The following is a 16,296-nucleotide window of genomic DNA, read 5'->3' as shown; positions in this document are numbered from 1 at the left end:
GGCCCAATGGTCGGGGTGGCGGGCGTAGAGGACTTCGGTGTCGCTGACTTGGAGTCCCAGAGGCACGACTGGATACACGTGGAATGACTCGTGCGCACTGGCCGTTAATAAAAATAATTTAAGCTCCTGGGTGGTCGGTGAGAATGAGGAGTTTACAAGAGACCACCAGGATTCAAGCTCCAGTTCTATGGGTGACAATTTGGGCATAATCAATCTTTTAATTTCCAGGGGCAAGTGCCCATCCGTGGCTTGCCGAATTAGCCCTATGGCCACAGCCTGATTTAATTGTTGGGCTTGCATACATGCCATGGCTATTGACATGTTGCGTTCCAAAGACTGTGTTCCTTTGAGCAGCAGAGAAAAATCTCTTTCAATTTGACTCTCCCAGTTAACTAAAATGGAGCTGATCTCGTGTTGCCCATTCGAAATGGAATTTAGGGACTGCACCACCGGTTTACCTAAGTCGGAGATGCTAGTCGTGACATGGGCAAACTTATTAGCGAGAGTCTCAATATTGACCGAATCCATGATTGCTAAGCCTCCGGCTGCAGGAGCAGTCCAGTCGGCAATGCTTCGTCTGGCACGCGAGAGAGAAGGGGAGGGATCGATCCACAGTTGTAGCCATGCATTCCAACCCTTGCTACTGGCCTCCAGATAGGGAGCGCACTGCGGCAGCCTCTGGGTTATATTCAGTTCAGCTAAGTCTATGCGGATCTCTTTTAAAGACATTTGCGGGCGGACTAGAACTCTCTCTCGAATGTCAGTTTTCAAAACATGGGAGCCCACTATATGCGTGCCGCCTTGGCTTAATTGTTCATTGCTAGCAATCAAAGGGTCAATTTGGATGGTGTGGGTCTCCTGGGTCCGGATCAGCAGGGAATAATTGCCTGGTTCGTGAGTCAAATTTACAAAGAGCAGCCCAAGCCGGTGAAATTTCTCTACTAGGGGCTTGGTTTGGCATTCGGGCGTCTGCTGAACCAGTATCCAATCGGGTGGGCCGTGTTTGGCTAGGTCTTCCTCTTTTACAATCCAGGTCAGGTTCTCCCAGCGTTCTATAGCAAAGGAGAGAACTGCGCCTGAAGGGGGCGTGATAGTGACTGATGCAGACTCAGTGGTAGTAGTGCCTAGTAGGATGGTCATTCTAAAGGGGTCTCCTGCCTTCCATACTGCGGCCGACACTAAAATAACTTCACAGTATGGTCCGAAAGCCTCAGTGACAAATGGTGAGGTTTCGAAGTTGGCAGGGGTGGTATGTTTGTCTACCACCGGGACTGCGGTGGGGGCTGGCCTTATACGGGGAAGAAACATACATGGAATTGGAGCAAGAGGTGAAACTGTATCAGTAGGCGAGTAACATACTAATTCTTGGGACAGAGTTTTTACTCCCACACATAAAATAACAAGCTCTGGGGGTCGGATCCACTGCTCTTCACAACTGCGGAAGTTAGTGCGGTCCGTGGGGGTGGTCATATTGCTCTGCTGCACAACCTTGCAGACCATCATTTCGTTCCCTGCCAGGGTATTGATACATCTCCAGTGGGGGTAGGGCATTAATTTGGACGGGCGTCCCTCTATTAGGGTGCCTGCCAGCACGAGCAAACACAGGGTAGCCAGGTGCCTCATCTCCTGGCCTTCCTTTTCCTTTTTGTGGCGAAAATATCCTGGGGAGACCTGCGGATATAAGTACAGGTTCCCTGAGTTTATTGCAGCAAAATAAATGAAGTAAAGGGGGACAAAGAAAAAGGGAGAGCGTTTTTCTGCCAGCACTGTCTATTAGGTGGGGCTCGAACGAGAAGTCCCGGAGCACTAAGCGGGCCTTCCAGCTTGTTGCTCTGGGGAACTCCTGTGCGAAGGTTTCTTTCTAAAGCGTGTATATTTCAGAGGGGAAACGTCTTTGCGTCGAGCAAGGGTCGGCTGTGCGTTAGGCGGGATTATGCAAACTCGCCCCAGGGGTCCCTGGGTGCCTAGACTATGTGGCCTTCAGGTGCCCCTTGCTTGGTGGCGGGCTGCTTTTATTTTGCGGGCTGAGGGCTATCGGTCCGGCTTGGCCTGGCCTTGCCGCTTTAAAAGGGAAAAAACTAGAGAGCGGTATCCAGTAGCTATAAGGGTTGCTGCAGACGGGGACCTTCGTTCCATTTTTCTAAAATAATTTTTAAGTAGGGGTGGTTAGGGTTGAAGGTATGTTTTATGATGGTTTGCTTTTGCTTTGCCTTTTTCCCTCTGCTTTTTTTTTTTTTTGCAGGACCTCATGTATGTATTTCAGCGGACCATATTTTTTCCTAGGATCAATTTTTGGAGGGACTCCCTCGGGAGGCCCCAATTTCATGTTAAAAGAAAGAAACACACAAAGCAAAAGCACACGGGCGTGGGCTATTTTCAGGTTGCCCTCACTTGGAAGGCCTGGCAGGGCTTCATTATAACTTCAATATGTCTCCCCCCCTTCTTTTCCCTTGTACGGTACGGGCAAGGGAAAAGATTACGTGGGGCAGGCGGCTGCTGGCGGAAAGGGCCGAAGTGGAGCCGAAGGTGCTCGGCAGCGTTTATCGAAAAGTGGCGGAGGCGGCCGAGATCTGCCGGCGCCACTGGGTCTGGGTTGTTCGAGGGTCATCTTGGCGCGGGGGATCCTGGCTATGTAAATGAGGCACGCTGCCCCTTGTGCGTAGCGAACGCACCTCAATAACATATTCCAGAGGTAACATATTTACAAAATACTGGCGGGTCTTTTACTTTTGCACTAAAGCGTACTGGCTGGTGGCGCCGTATAGCAACTCACCATGACGAATATGAACATTAGTAGAAGAGGGATATTGGGCTATCTGGGGATCCTTTTCCAGGGGAGGCACGGCCCTCAAAGCCAAAGCCGACCACCATGCGAAAGCGTGGGCCCGGCAGGTGAGACCCCGAATCTACGTAGATGCGGGATCTTCACCAGCACGGCGGGTGATATATTTTCGAATACAGGGATCACCCCACTTGGTGGTTCCACCATGTTCGAAAGAATACAGTCACCTCTGGGCTAAAGCCTCTCCAACCACCCCCACACACAGCAAATCTCTCTCGCCTGTGCAATTTTCTTTCCCGAACATGCGGCTTACAATCCAATTGAGAATCACTTTCGGTGGTGGTCCTATTTGGCTTTGATTGCCGTGTCTTTCCCTAAGGGTCCCAACTGTGGGGCCCGCCTAATGAAGTTAAAGAATAGAATTGGAAAAACTCTTACATCTTCATGTTCTACTGTTTCTTTTATACTAAAGCTACAAAGGTCTTATCTAAGGGGACACAGGGTATCTCTGGCCCAGGGTGAAGGGATATCTGGCGAATCACTGGGCAGAGGGGGGCTGGGCTGGTGGCGGTTCCCCCAGGGTCATACACAGGAGGGGCGGTTTGCAGCGGCTTCCCTCTCCATTCTTTTAATTGAGAGGCGTGAAAGTATTTTAGCCATGTTCCTCCTGTCTTTCTCTGGATGGCTACCTGATAGACAGCTGGGGAGACTCTTTTTGTGATAGGGACTGGGCCTTGCCATTTGGCTGCTAGTGAATGCGCCTTTTGCGAAAACTTCCTGTATAGGACGAGCTGTCCTTCCTCCCACTGCCTGGGGTTCCTGACCCATCCTAATTTGCGGTCCATATCCTTCTGAGCTGTGCCCAACTTCTGGGCCACTTGCATGTGGACGGCGTGTATGGATGAGAGCAGATCCTGGACCCAAGCATCATTAATCACTACAGGCTGCATATCGGAAGGGAGCTGCGTATCTAGCCAGAAGGCTTCCGGGAGCTGCATTCTTCGCCCTGTCATTACCATATGGGGTGTGAGCCCGTGAACTGCGGTAGTGCCTCTAATGGCCATTAGGATTATGGGGAGTTTTTCATCCCAGTCTCTCCCGGAGGAGCGAACCATCTTGCGGAGAGCCTCCTTGAGGGTCCGGTTGGTTCTTTCTATGGCGCCTGAAGCCTGAGGGTGGCCGGCTATGTGGAACCGTTGCTGGATGCCCAGTGCTTTACAAAGCTCCTGTGTAACTTCTCCGATAAAGTGTGAGCCTAAATCGGAGTCCATGACTCGCACAATGCCCCATCTTGAAAAGACATTGTTGAATAGTAGTTTGGCTGTGGTGGCTGCATTGTTGCGCTTGCACGGAAACGCTTCGACCCATTTGCTGAAGGGGTCTATGACAGTGAGGCAGTAGCGATTGCCGCGAGCAGTGGGGGGAAGGGGGCCGATAAAGTCAATTTGTATGCGAGCCCAGGGTCCGTCAATTCTCTGATGCTGGAGGGGGGCTCTAGGTCCGGTGGGGTCTGCATTGACCATAGCGCAGGACAGACAGTTGTCTACCCATTGCGCTACTTCGGTGCGCATGCCAGGCCACCAACCAACCTCTTTTACCCTTTCCAGAGTCAGATCCTTGCCTCGGTGTCCCTGCTCGTGGACAAACTGAATTAGGTCAGCCCTAACTTCCAATGGCACTACCCAATGGCGTTCGCCGGCTGCATCTACTGCCCAAACTATGCCTTCCTCTTCTCTGATCATGAGTCTCCCTGTCTGATCCCTTCCTGCGGCTAGGAGGTCAGTTATTTCTGGGTCAGATAGTTGCAGTTGTGCTAGGTCTAGTGTTCCTGCGGTTCCCTGAGCTTGGCTGCGGGCTTGTGCTCGAGTGGTGACAGGGCGGAGGGGACAGTCGGTGGCTGATTCCGGTAGGGGAGCATTTTCAGTGGCGGCTGCCTTGGCTGCAAGGTCTGCCTGGTCATTCCAGTAAGCGGTCTCTGAGTTCGTCTTCTGGTGTCCCTTGACATGGGTCACCTGCGTTGGGCCTGAGCGGGACTGGAGGAGTGCTGCTACCTGCTGCCATAGCTGTAGGTGGGCTACGGGTTTCCCATCGCTGGCTCTCCACCCCTGATTCTGCCACACCGGGAGCCAGACCGTGGCGGCTTTGGCCGTCCAATCCGAGTCTGTGTAAATGGCAAGTGGGCTTTCTGGGGGCTCAAACTCAAGCACTGCCAGAAGCGCTTGCACCTCAGCCGCTTGGCTGGAATGGGGGCGGGCTGGACCTTTGAGAGTATGGGCGTCGCTCACTCGCACGGCGCCGTAGCCTGTCCGAGGGGAGCCTCCAACGTGAAAGGAGGAGCCGTCACAGAACCAGCATGTGAAGCCGTTCTGTCGGGCTTCCTCTAGCGGGACCCCCCAGGTGACTGGCCAGACAACCTGCGGTGGCGGGTCCAGGGGGCACTCGTGCTCGGTCCCGGTTACCAATAGGCCATATGGGGCTGGTGGCTCGGTGGTCTCCTTTTTAAATTCTACTCCGCGGTTGACCAGGGCCAGGGTCCACTGTGCTATGCGGGCGTTTGAGACTTGTCCGTCTTGTATTTTTCCCGACAGGATATATTTGAGGGGCGTGTGAGTAGTTTGAACTATTGTACGGGAGCCTCCTATGATAAATTCCCAATGGGTCAGACTCCAAACTAGAGCAAGGCATGTCTTCTCGCATGGGCTGAACTTAGTCTCTACTGCGGTTAGGTTGCGAGAGGCATAGGCTACTACTCTAGCGGTCCCCGCTTGCTGCTGGGTGAGCGTGGCTCCTATGCTCTTGTCTGATACTGCCAGCTGAATAAAGAATGGCTGAGTCACATCTGGATGGGCTAGGGCCGGGGCTGCGGCCAGGCTGCGCTTTAGCTCGGCTAAGGCTGTCTGTTGCTCCGGTCCCCACTCCCAGGGAGTGTTCTTCTTGAGGAGAGCATAAAGGGGGCGAGCTTTGTCTGCAAAGGACTCAATGAAGTCTCGGGAAAAGTTAAAAGTTCCTAGAAGGGCTCTGAGGGAGGGGACATCGGTGGGTGCAGGCAGCTTGGAAATGACCTCCATTCGCTGGGCGTCCGGGGTGCGACCCTCGGGTCCCAGGGTCAGACCCAGGTACTTGACGCTGGTCTGAACCAATTGGGCCTTTTCCCTGCTTGCCTTGAACCCAGTCTCGCGGAGGAGTTCCAGGACTTCCCTGGTGATTTGGCGGGCTAATTCTTCCGTGGGGGCGTGGACTAAAATGTCATCCACGTAGCTCAGTACGTGGGGCCTCGAGGAGGGTTGGAGGCGTTCCCACATCTGAACTACATGGGCATGACAAATGCTGGGGCTGGAGTGGAATCCCTGGGGTGTCCGCTTGAATGCGTATTGCTGGCCGCGGAAAGTGAACGCGAACTTGTACCAGCAAGACTCATGCAACCGGATAGAGTGGAAGGCATTGGCCAGGTCTATGACCGAGTAGAACCGGGACCCAGCGGCAATGGCCGTTAGGATCTCATTATACTTGGCCACAACCGGGGCAACTGGAGGGGTGGTGGCATTCAGGGCACGGAAGTCGACCGTCATTCTCCAGGTCACTCCATCTGCTTTCAGAACTGGCCACAATGGGGCGTTGCAGATGGACTGCATCGGGAGTATGACGTCCCACTCAAGGAGTCCTTCTATAGTCTTGGCTATCCCTGCCTCAGCTTCTGCTGGGTACTTGTACTGTCTTTGGGGAGGGGGGTCCTTTCCTTCAATCAGGACGCAGGCGCCCTTCACTATCCCACACTCGGCTTTATCTGTCACCCACACTTCGGGAAAGTCCTGAACCCAGGGGTCTCCTGTGATGGGGGCGAGAGGAAGGGGGGCCTTGAGGGCTGCGCATCGATGGACTGCATTAACAAAGTCTGGGCCTCCCGGGATGCGCCACAGGAGCCCGTTCGCTAAGTCAATGGTCAGTCCCTCGGCACGGAAAAATGGCATGCCCAAAAGTCCATCGTCTTCTCCCCGGTTTGCGCATGCCGAAATCCGGGTGGTCAGGTTCCCAACGGAAAGGGGGATATCCTGCCAGACCGGGGATTCCTGCGTGCCGCCTCCAAAACCGGCGAGCTGCATGGTTGTGGGGGTCTGAGTTCCCTTTGTGACTAAGGTGGGCCAGAGTATATTAAGTGAAGCTCCGGTATCTATGAGGAGGGTGGCAGGCTTCTTCTTTTCCCCGGGAGTCCCGATCCCTGCCTTCACTGTCGGTCTCCCCCATGTGTCCGGCTTTAGTTTGGCAACTATGCCCACGGAGGGAGACTGGGACTCGGGGCAACCCTATTCTGATCCTGCACTCTGGTCGGTGGAAGCGGCGCTTCCTCTAAAGGGGTTGTTGGGGCTCGGGCGTTCTCGAACCGCAGCTATCGGGGGACTCAAGAAGGGAGGGTCTGGCGGCAAAGGGGGCGCCGACGGAGGTACTGGGGGCTGCTGCTGGTCTTCCCACTCCATGATCGCCTTCATTAGAACGGACGTGGGCTTTCCGTCGAAGAGCTCCATGTTCGCTCCAATGTTTTTGAGGCGCATCCAAAGTTCCCAACGGAGGGAGTCCCTGGACTGGGGCGTGCTGCCGCGGTCCCGGTAGCCCTCGTGGTCGCCCTGCGATGCTCCCCAAGCATTAGACTGATCTGGAGGCGGGTAGACCTGATGGTGGTACGGGTGCGATGCTCGCGAGTGAGAAGGGGCTATGGGTGCATCCTGTAGTCGGGGCTCGTGGGGTCCTTGCTGGGAGGAGGAACTGTAACTCGGGGCGGGCGCAAAGGAGACTCCCGGGCGGTAGTCCCTCGGTCCCCTTCCCCGGTTAAAGCTGCCGCTCCTTCCCCTCAGGATTCCTCCCCTTGCCTCCGGGTACGGGCTGCGTCCCTGTGGTCGGTATTGTGAGTGGGGGCCATGATTGGCATAGGTGACTGCACTTATCGGCTCGCTCTCCTTCCTACGAGAGGCCGGGGGCTTCACATGGCGGATGGCGCCGGTTTCTCGCAACAGGCCAGCAATGCTTCTGATGCGAGCTTCCAGGTCTCCCCATGAGATGCTCCCGGGCTCCACTCCTGCTAGTGCTAGGCGGGTGGTACTATTGAGTCCATCTAAGACTGCTCTCCTGAATTCTAACTCGTCAAAGTCGGGTACATCGCTTGCATCTAGGTCCACTTCGTCTGCTAGCTCAGCGAGAAGCTGCTTCCTAGCTAAGTATGCCTCTGGGTCCTCCCCGGGTTTCTGGGACTCCGCAATATACAGGGCTTTCAAGCTCTTGGTGGGCCACAGGAATGCACAAATTTCCTTAATTGCTCCATACTGGCTGCGTGTGGCTAACCGTCGGTTAGAAATATAGGCATTGAGGGCCGAAACTATCTCAGGGGCGGCGCATTGGCGGGCCAGTTGGGCCACATCGGAACCACTAGCGGAAGGCTGAGAGGTGGTCACATGGGTGAACCACTGGATGGCGGTGTCTCGGTTTAGGGGTCCCATGCGATCTGCTATGGCTTGGAGCTCATCGGGCCTCCAATTGCGGGTTTCTTTAACGACCCGGTCTGTTTTCCTGCCATCCTCGTCCATGGATACAATTTCCTTGGTGGCTATTGGATGGAGGGGCTGTGGGGCTTCCTCGGGTTGGGGCGATTGAGATGCCCAGCTATCCTTACTATCTTCTGGGAGGGCCAAGAGGGCTGAGGGGTGCACGGCGGAAATTACGGCCTGTTGCATCCCCAAGTGTCGCTTTAGGGCCTCTAGCTCCCTCTTACAAGCTGAATGGTCCGCGGCTGCGGTTTTAGACTGGTTGTGGTCCGCCATGAACCGGGCGGCATGGGTGAGCTTGGTAATCTCTTCTTGTCCCTCCGTTAATGCGTGCTCAGCCATATCGGCACGAGCGGTGGCCGCTTCAGCCTTGTGCTGAGCGTCCTGGAGGGCGGTAGTTAGTCCTTGCTTCTCTAATATGAAATTGACGCGTTCGGCGCGCCACTCAACTGCTTTCTCCTCATGGTCTCTTTCCTGTTCGACTAGTTTGGCCCTGAGGCTCTGGATTTCTAGACGCAGGGCGTCCTGCTCTCGTTTTGACCTCTCCTCTAACTCCTCCTGAGCTGTTTGCAACTTGCTAATTAGGGACACACTGTCCTGCAGGGCGGTGAAAAGTGCCCAGGCTCCATATCTGTCCTTTTTGCTAGACCTAGGTTTCTCCTTGTCACAGAAGTCCTGGAAGGCGCTTCTAACTATCTGGAGTGGGTCGGGTCCCTTGAAGGAACCGGCTTCCCAAGGGCAATCTCCCTTCTTCACTAGCCACTTCTCCAGGCGGGGCACGGTGGGGTTTGCCCGGTACATTTTTCTTTTTAGTTTAAGGCTGATCTCGGGGGAGGTTAAAGAGTGGATCAGCGACACCAGGGGTGGGGCGATTAAAGCTGCTCAAGGGTTTTAACAACTTCTTCCTCTCTATGTTCCTTTTGGGAGGTTTATCCTTCCCTCAGGTCCTCAAGGGTTTTTACCAGGGGGTTTTAAGGTCCTACTTTTAGGTTCACAAGGGTATTTTAAGGGTCCTACACTCGGTTCTTCTCCACCGGGGGAGAAGGGAAAATTCCTATTCCCGTTTCAAGCTTGCCTACAAGCCACGGGACCAGGAAAAGTTTACTGGCTCAGAGGGTGCTCTCAAGCTCTCTAAGCCCAAGAACAAAAACGCCCAGTGCTTCCAAGCCTCTGCCTAGAAGCTAAAGCTCAGGGGTCTCCCAAGCCTATGTGCTCAGAAAACCAAAAAGGGTTCCCAAGCCTCTGCCCGGAAACTGCAACTAAGGGGTCTCCTAAGCCTCTGCTCAGGCAACCAGAAATGCTCCCAAGCCTCTACTCAGGAACTGAAGTGCTTCCAAGCCTCTGCTCAGAAGCCAACAATGCTCTCAAGCTCTCTGCCCAAGAACTAAACTCAAAGTGTCCCCAAGCCTCGTGCTCAGAGACAAACGGTTAAACTGTCTCCAAGCTCTGACCAAAAGACTAAATGCGCTCAAGGACTGCCTCTGCAAGTCCCCAAGCAAAAGTGCTCAGGAGTAAAGCTTACTGTACTCCCAAGCGAGGTGCGCTCAAGAGTTCTAACAACTCCCAAGCAAAAGTGTGCTCAAGAGTCCCACTGACTCCCAAGCGAGGTGCGCTCACGAGTCTGACTTAAAACTCGCAAGCGGAAAGGCGCCCAAGAGTCTAACTTAAAACTCTTAAGCACGGTGCGGCCGGCTGCCGCGGGGCTTCAGGAACCTGGCTTTAGATTCCCAAAGCTAAACTGACTGAACAACCAAACGGACTAACAATCCCTTCACGTTTCCTCCGGAGCGGGGATTGAAGCCTAAGTGCTGGCAGGAACGGGGTTTGGACGGACTTAGGAGAGACGGGGGAGGGCGGAAGAGAATTTTATATGTGCTGCTTCAGGATGTATATAAATCTATAGAGCCTACTTCTGGGATCCCACCCACATAGACGCGTTTAGGCGGCCCGGAAGGTGGCCAGGAACTTCACCAGTTCAGAGGTCCTCACCCACAGTACACCGGTTATAACGGCTGGAGGGCCTCGCGGTGCACCACAAAAGGCAAGTAGTCCAAAGCTGGCTGAAGGAGGAAATGGGGAAAAGCCAACCCACAAGAGAGAATTGCTCGCTAGAGCCACACACACTCACACTTTTAATTCCCTGAGCTAAATTGCGCTCTTTACACTGAGGTCTGGAAAATTTTCCTCTAAGTCAGTTCGCTGAAGACACGCGTGTCGACTCACGTGTATTCACACGAACTGGGTTATGCCCGCATATTCTCCACCAGTAAACTGTTACCAGAACTGCTCTTTATTATAATGGGGAATTAGCTGTAGCAGTCTGTAACTATTAATATTAAGCGAGGATCATAACCTATGTTTACGGAGGTCCCGATCCCAGACACTCTAGTGACAAAGAGGCAGACAAGGAGTAAGGTCCAAACACGTGTATTGAGTGTAGCGTAAGCCTAGCTTGCACAATCATACAAAGAACATACAAGGTCTAAGAAATACAGAGTAGGAAATACAGAGACGTTCGCATTAGCTGGTTCCCAACGATGATAGGGGGAATACTCACTTATCCTGAAGCGAAGCAGAGACACAACAGCGAGGTGGCCCAATGCCAGCACTGGAACCACAGACGGACAGCAAGGAAGTCTGGATAGGAATGGCCTAAGCACCGAGTGGTCTGAGAGACCAGCTTAAATGCCCCAAAACGTACCCTGGGGCTGGTGCTGTACTTGGTGGTTCTCACAGTTTAAAACAAAGGGTCTAATGGGCTACTGAATGGCTTGGATGGGCCACTTTGGTAATCAGATTGCGATAAGTGACACCTCAGGAAGAGGGGACAAAAGAGGGAGGGGGAAATCCAAGTGGGCTGAAAGGATGTTCCAGCGGACAGGGCTTGTCCTGATGTCATCAGCTTTGGAATGCGGAGGTTTCTTTGAGATGCATTCTTTAAGTGCTTGGGATGGTCGGCACTTAGTTCCTTCTCCGGGGTGGCTCCTAAGATATGCAGAGCGGGGCGAGGTACTCTCGCTGCGGACGTGGTGTGCCCGCTTCGCCGAAATGGCTTCTCAAAGCAGTCTTCTTCCCAGGGTCTTCTGGCTGCCTGAGAACATGGATGCCGGCTGGGCATAGCTGGGGCTGGATAGCAGGCTGCCCGGTAGCGAGGGCAAGCTTGGGGACCGGCCCGCGGGAGGCTCCAGGCGGGAACTGACCAGGGAGCGCCTAGCCAGGCTCGCTGGAGGTTTCCCCGGCTGGCGCCCGGCTGCTAGCAGCGGCTTGGGCCCCTATGAGGCAGGCTTCCATGGAGGCAGCGGGAACAACACTCTAAAACACAGTCCAAAGCAGGGAACAGGCACGGTCCGTGGTAGATGGTAGTGCAGGCACGGGGCACACTTGTAACACAGTCCAAACACGCACTGGGAAGTCCAGATACAGGTCAGGGCAGGGCTGCCCAGAAAGAGAGTCCTTTAGTGCAGTTACCCAAACATGGAGTCAGTAAACTACACAGTCTATAGCAGAAGCAAGGTAATTGACACGCAGGCAGGAAACTGACACGTGTATCAGAGCACACACGTGCAAAGCAGTCTTTGGTGTAGCAGTAAAACAGCAACGCAGGAAACTTTAGCACAGTTCATGGCAGGCCTTAAAGTAGGGGAGGGGGCCTACTTGGCAACAAAGTAACCCTATGATATGACTTTCCTTCAGGCAGCAGCATTCATGCAGGACTTCCAAGCAACCCTAAATTCTAATAATAGTAGATTCTTTGGGGAAAGATTCCCTTGTGAGACATAACCTGCAAGGCCCACTATATGAATTGCAGTATATTTATGAACCTATTTATTTAAAACTCAATATTTATCTTTACCCACAAACCCTCATATATTTGAGAGCTAGATCACATAATATAGTTTAGCAGGTACATAGCACACACGTGGTGGGAAAAGGGTTGCCAAAAGTCTGGTGGAAAAGCTCTGCCTCTTTCTGAAATGTAATTTACCAGCTGTTGCTATTTACTTCCATGCCATGGGAAGTTTCAACACCAATTTCCACACATTAAACCTCTGGTAAAGGAACAAGATTTTTTCCCCCCAGGCTGTTGGTGGGAATCCACCAGTGAACTCAATACCCTAACATCTATATATTCGGTGGGAGAAAGCACAATGAAACCTTTCACATATGAGGGGCCAGTTGGTACTTCTCTGAGATTTGTTCTCATCTGTATGCTTACACTTAACCTGAGCTTTACATTGCTATCCTAAACAGAAGTACACCATTCTAAAGCCATTGAGTTCAATGGATTTAGAAAAGTATAACCGTGTTTAGGATTGCATTGATAGTCAGTGCCAAGTTATTCTTTGTATAATTCTGGTGTTCTGAACCTCATAATCATTTATCATTTTTTGTTAAACTTGCATCCTAATCCAGTTATAATTCAGCTCTCTTAAAGAGATGCCAATTCAGTTTCTGATTTCCCTCTGCGAATTTCAGGGTTTCCTTCATATCATCGAGGAATGACATGGGGTGTCACTTCCTGAAGGAAATGTACAGAATATACCCTCCACTCATGCCTAGTTTCACTGTAGGAGAGTGGTTTTTAAAAAAAAGAATCTAGGTCATGTTTATTTGGTATGCATTTGAGTTGATGAAGTTCCAGTGAGTCAAAATTGAAAAAAGAAAAAGAAAAAAAAAGCAATTGTACAGTTTGTTTTTCTAGTTCTGCAGTTTGTTAAGAGAACAAGCTCATTACCTGCACAAGTGAAAAAGGATACGAAATAGTTATAGATTTTCAGTCATCCTGAAACAGAAACTACCCTCTAATTCCAGAACCCAATTAACTGGGGCTTGAATGATAACAGACAGAATGGGTAATATGGAAAGTTTCAGAAGGGCATCCAATATTTATATTTATGCAACAGAGTCATGTTTAGTTTTTGGCATTTTTGGTGTCTGAGGCAAAAATATGGCAATCGCTCTTTTATATATACTGCAGCTTTCTAAGTTTGCCCCTCCTGATGTGATCCTAGAGACAGGGTTGACAACTCTGCCTTGGAAAATTCCTGGAGATTCATGGGAGGTGCTTGGAGAGGTCAGAGTGTGGGGATGGGAAGGAGCTAGTGTGGGATATGATGCCATAGAATCTATCATGGGGAACTACCATTTCCTCCACAGGAATGGATCTTTGTGGTCTGGAGATCAGCAGCAATTCTGGGAGGACTCCAGATCCCACCTGGAGGACGGCAACCCTACCTACAGGACTTCATTCGTCCGTTATGTCTTCTTGCCATGAATCCTTGATGTCTCATCTTTGCCTTGTTTTTTGGACTACAGTGGGCTGCTTTCCCATTCCCATGGCTTACGCAGTGGAAAACATTCAAGATCAAACTAATATGCATGTGCTTTGAATATATTACAGAATTGTTTAAAAATTAAGTTTATTAATAAATCACAAAATTAGAATGGTTAGATGTTTCTGAAACCACTTATTATTAGAGTCTTTCAATATATCTCCTCCAGAACAATTTGTTTTAGGACTAGCCTTGATACTGATTTACTATAAATAAGGCTATTATGAAAAAATCACCAAAATGCTATTATCAGGTAAGAAAAAAGTGACTGTTTAGATGTTTTGATATTATTTGATATCATCTCTCTCTCTGGGCATTTAGGCTGTTTGTTGGTGTTGTCCAATTTCCTGCCTTGGACAGCAGAAATACATGTAAGAAATTGGATGTCACATTCCAATTCCTGTGCATTTTAACTAATCCAATATAAACATTACAGAATACTGAGTTTTGAATCCAAAGCAAAACATCCCCTCGTTCACAGGGCCCAAGCATAATTACTTTGGGAATGATACAAAGTTGTAATATGCTGTGGATGTGTGAATGGGTCCTACATCCCAAAGCTGCTTTAAACCTGCCACACACTGTTTAAATTTTTTGTAAGCAAATAAAATATAAATGGCAACAGAGCTTCTATATGCACCATTGTGGTAAGGATTGTAATTTGGTTCTGCAGAAAATTACAGAAGGATGACTCATAATAATCAAACAATGTGACAGTGCCAAACAATCAGAATCTGTAGTTAAATCATGTGTGCTTATTATATTTTTACAAGATTTCCTTGCTTGCTTTGTAAGCTAACATACAATGAATATTGGGGACAAACTATTCTGGTATACTTTGGGTTAATTCTGTTCACATAGCTTACAGCTATGTCATCAAACCTACCAGATACATCAACAGTGCTTTGCCAGTCTTCACTGAACAGGTTAATGCAGCAAATCTGTTCACAAATAAAAATATCATCACAGAACAAATTCTGAAAAAAGATGGAAGGAAAAAATGGAAAATATTGGAATTCAGCAATTTGGGAGCCATTTTTTGCAGATTGTCCCTAATAATTACATGAATGCATGAAGGAAATGTTGGACAAAATGGCTAGGCTGTGGACATGGTTAGTGTCACTCAGTCTGTCACTGAGACAGCACCTTTCAGCAATGTCAAAAGTCCATCCTGCCATGATGACAAAAACATGAGAACTGTAAGCATTACGCTGTTCCGAGGAAAAAAGTTCTGCCATAAATCTTTCTTCTTTACAACTCTAAAATATCTACAGCACATCCTTTAGCAAATGCTGAACCTGTCCTTGATGTGGTTGATAGACCTGGAGAATGGGGCCAGGTTCAGGTAGGTGTTTGTTTTTTTCAGGGGACTCCATCAGTTTGCAGAAAAACGAGAAAAATAAAAAAGAGCGCATTGGGGTCCTTTGTCTGGAGCATCCCTGGGGGGGGCACAAATGAGTGGAGGTGGGAGTGGGAGCTGGATATGCTGCTGCCCGAGGTGGGTCAGGTGAGCAAAGCTGGCAGTACTGTAAGTGGGTGGGCAGGGGAGGAAGGTGCAGGAGCCACTGTTGCTGCCCCCCTCTCCCGCCGCAGAAGCAGCTGCCGTGTATGTCAGGCAGGAGGGCAGTGAGCTGCTGGCTGAGCAAGCAAGGGGAGAAGGGTGGCCCCATGAATATTGTGGGTCCCTGCTTGTAAGCACACAAGAGGAAGTGCACTGGATCAGACCAATGGCCAATCTAAGCCAGCATCTTGTTTCACACAAAGATGCCTCTGGGAGCTGATCATGGAGGTCGATGCATTGCCATGCTTTGCCTCCTCCAGCCCTTGTATTCAGAGGGTTACTGCTTCTGAGCATGATTGTCCATTTATTAATTATGGCTAATGGCCATAGATAGATCTATCCTCCACTGATTAGTCTAATCCCCTTATAAAACCTCCTAAACTAGTCACCGTCACTATTGCTTGTACCAGTGAATTCCAAAAGCCCAGTGACTTCAATGGGTTTAGAAGGGTGTGACTGTATTTCACATTGCACTTCACTGTTTGAATGAAGAAGTACTTTCTTCTGTCAGTCCTGAATCTGCAGCCCATCAGATTCATTGGATGCGTATGAGTTCTAGTGTTATGAGAGAGGAAGAAAAATGTATATTTATTCACTTTTACCACTCCACACATAATTGTATAAACAAGAACTATACACAGTATTACAAATGTGGCTGCACTATATATCTATATACAAACATTATAATAACATTTGGTTTTTAATCAAGTTTCTAATAATCACTAGTATAGGATTTGCCTGAATTACCGCTGCTGAGCTGACATTTTCATGATGTTATCCCCCTGGACTCCTGGTCAATCATCACTAATTTAGAATGCATCAGCATTTATTTAAAGTTAGATTTTTTTATTCCATTGCATATCAGTCACACTGAAATTCACTTACCACATTGTCACCCACACACCTCATATAGAGAGATCCTTTTGTAGCTCTTCACAATTATTTTAATTCTCACAGTCCTGAATAATTTGATGTCATTTGCAAACTTGATAATTTTGCTCTTCACACCTTATAGCACCAGTCCCAATATCGATCTTCATGGATCCCTAACACTTCTATTTAATTTTGCCCTCTGCTTCCTGCAATTTA

Source organism: Eublepharis macularius, chromosome 6, assembly GCF_028583425.1.
Source record: "Eublepharis macularius isolate TG4126 chromosome 6, MPM_Emac_v1.0, whole genome shotgun sequence".
NCBI lineage: Eukaryota > Metazoa > Chordata > Lepidosauria > Squamata > Eublepharidae > Eublepharis > Eublepharis macularius.
Note: the sequence above shows the minus strand (reverse complement) of the source record.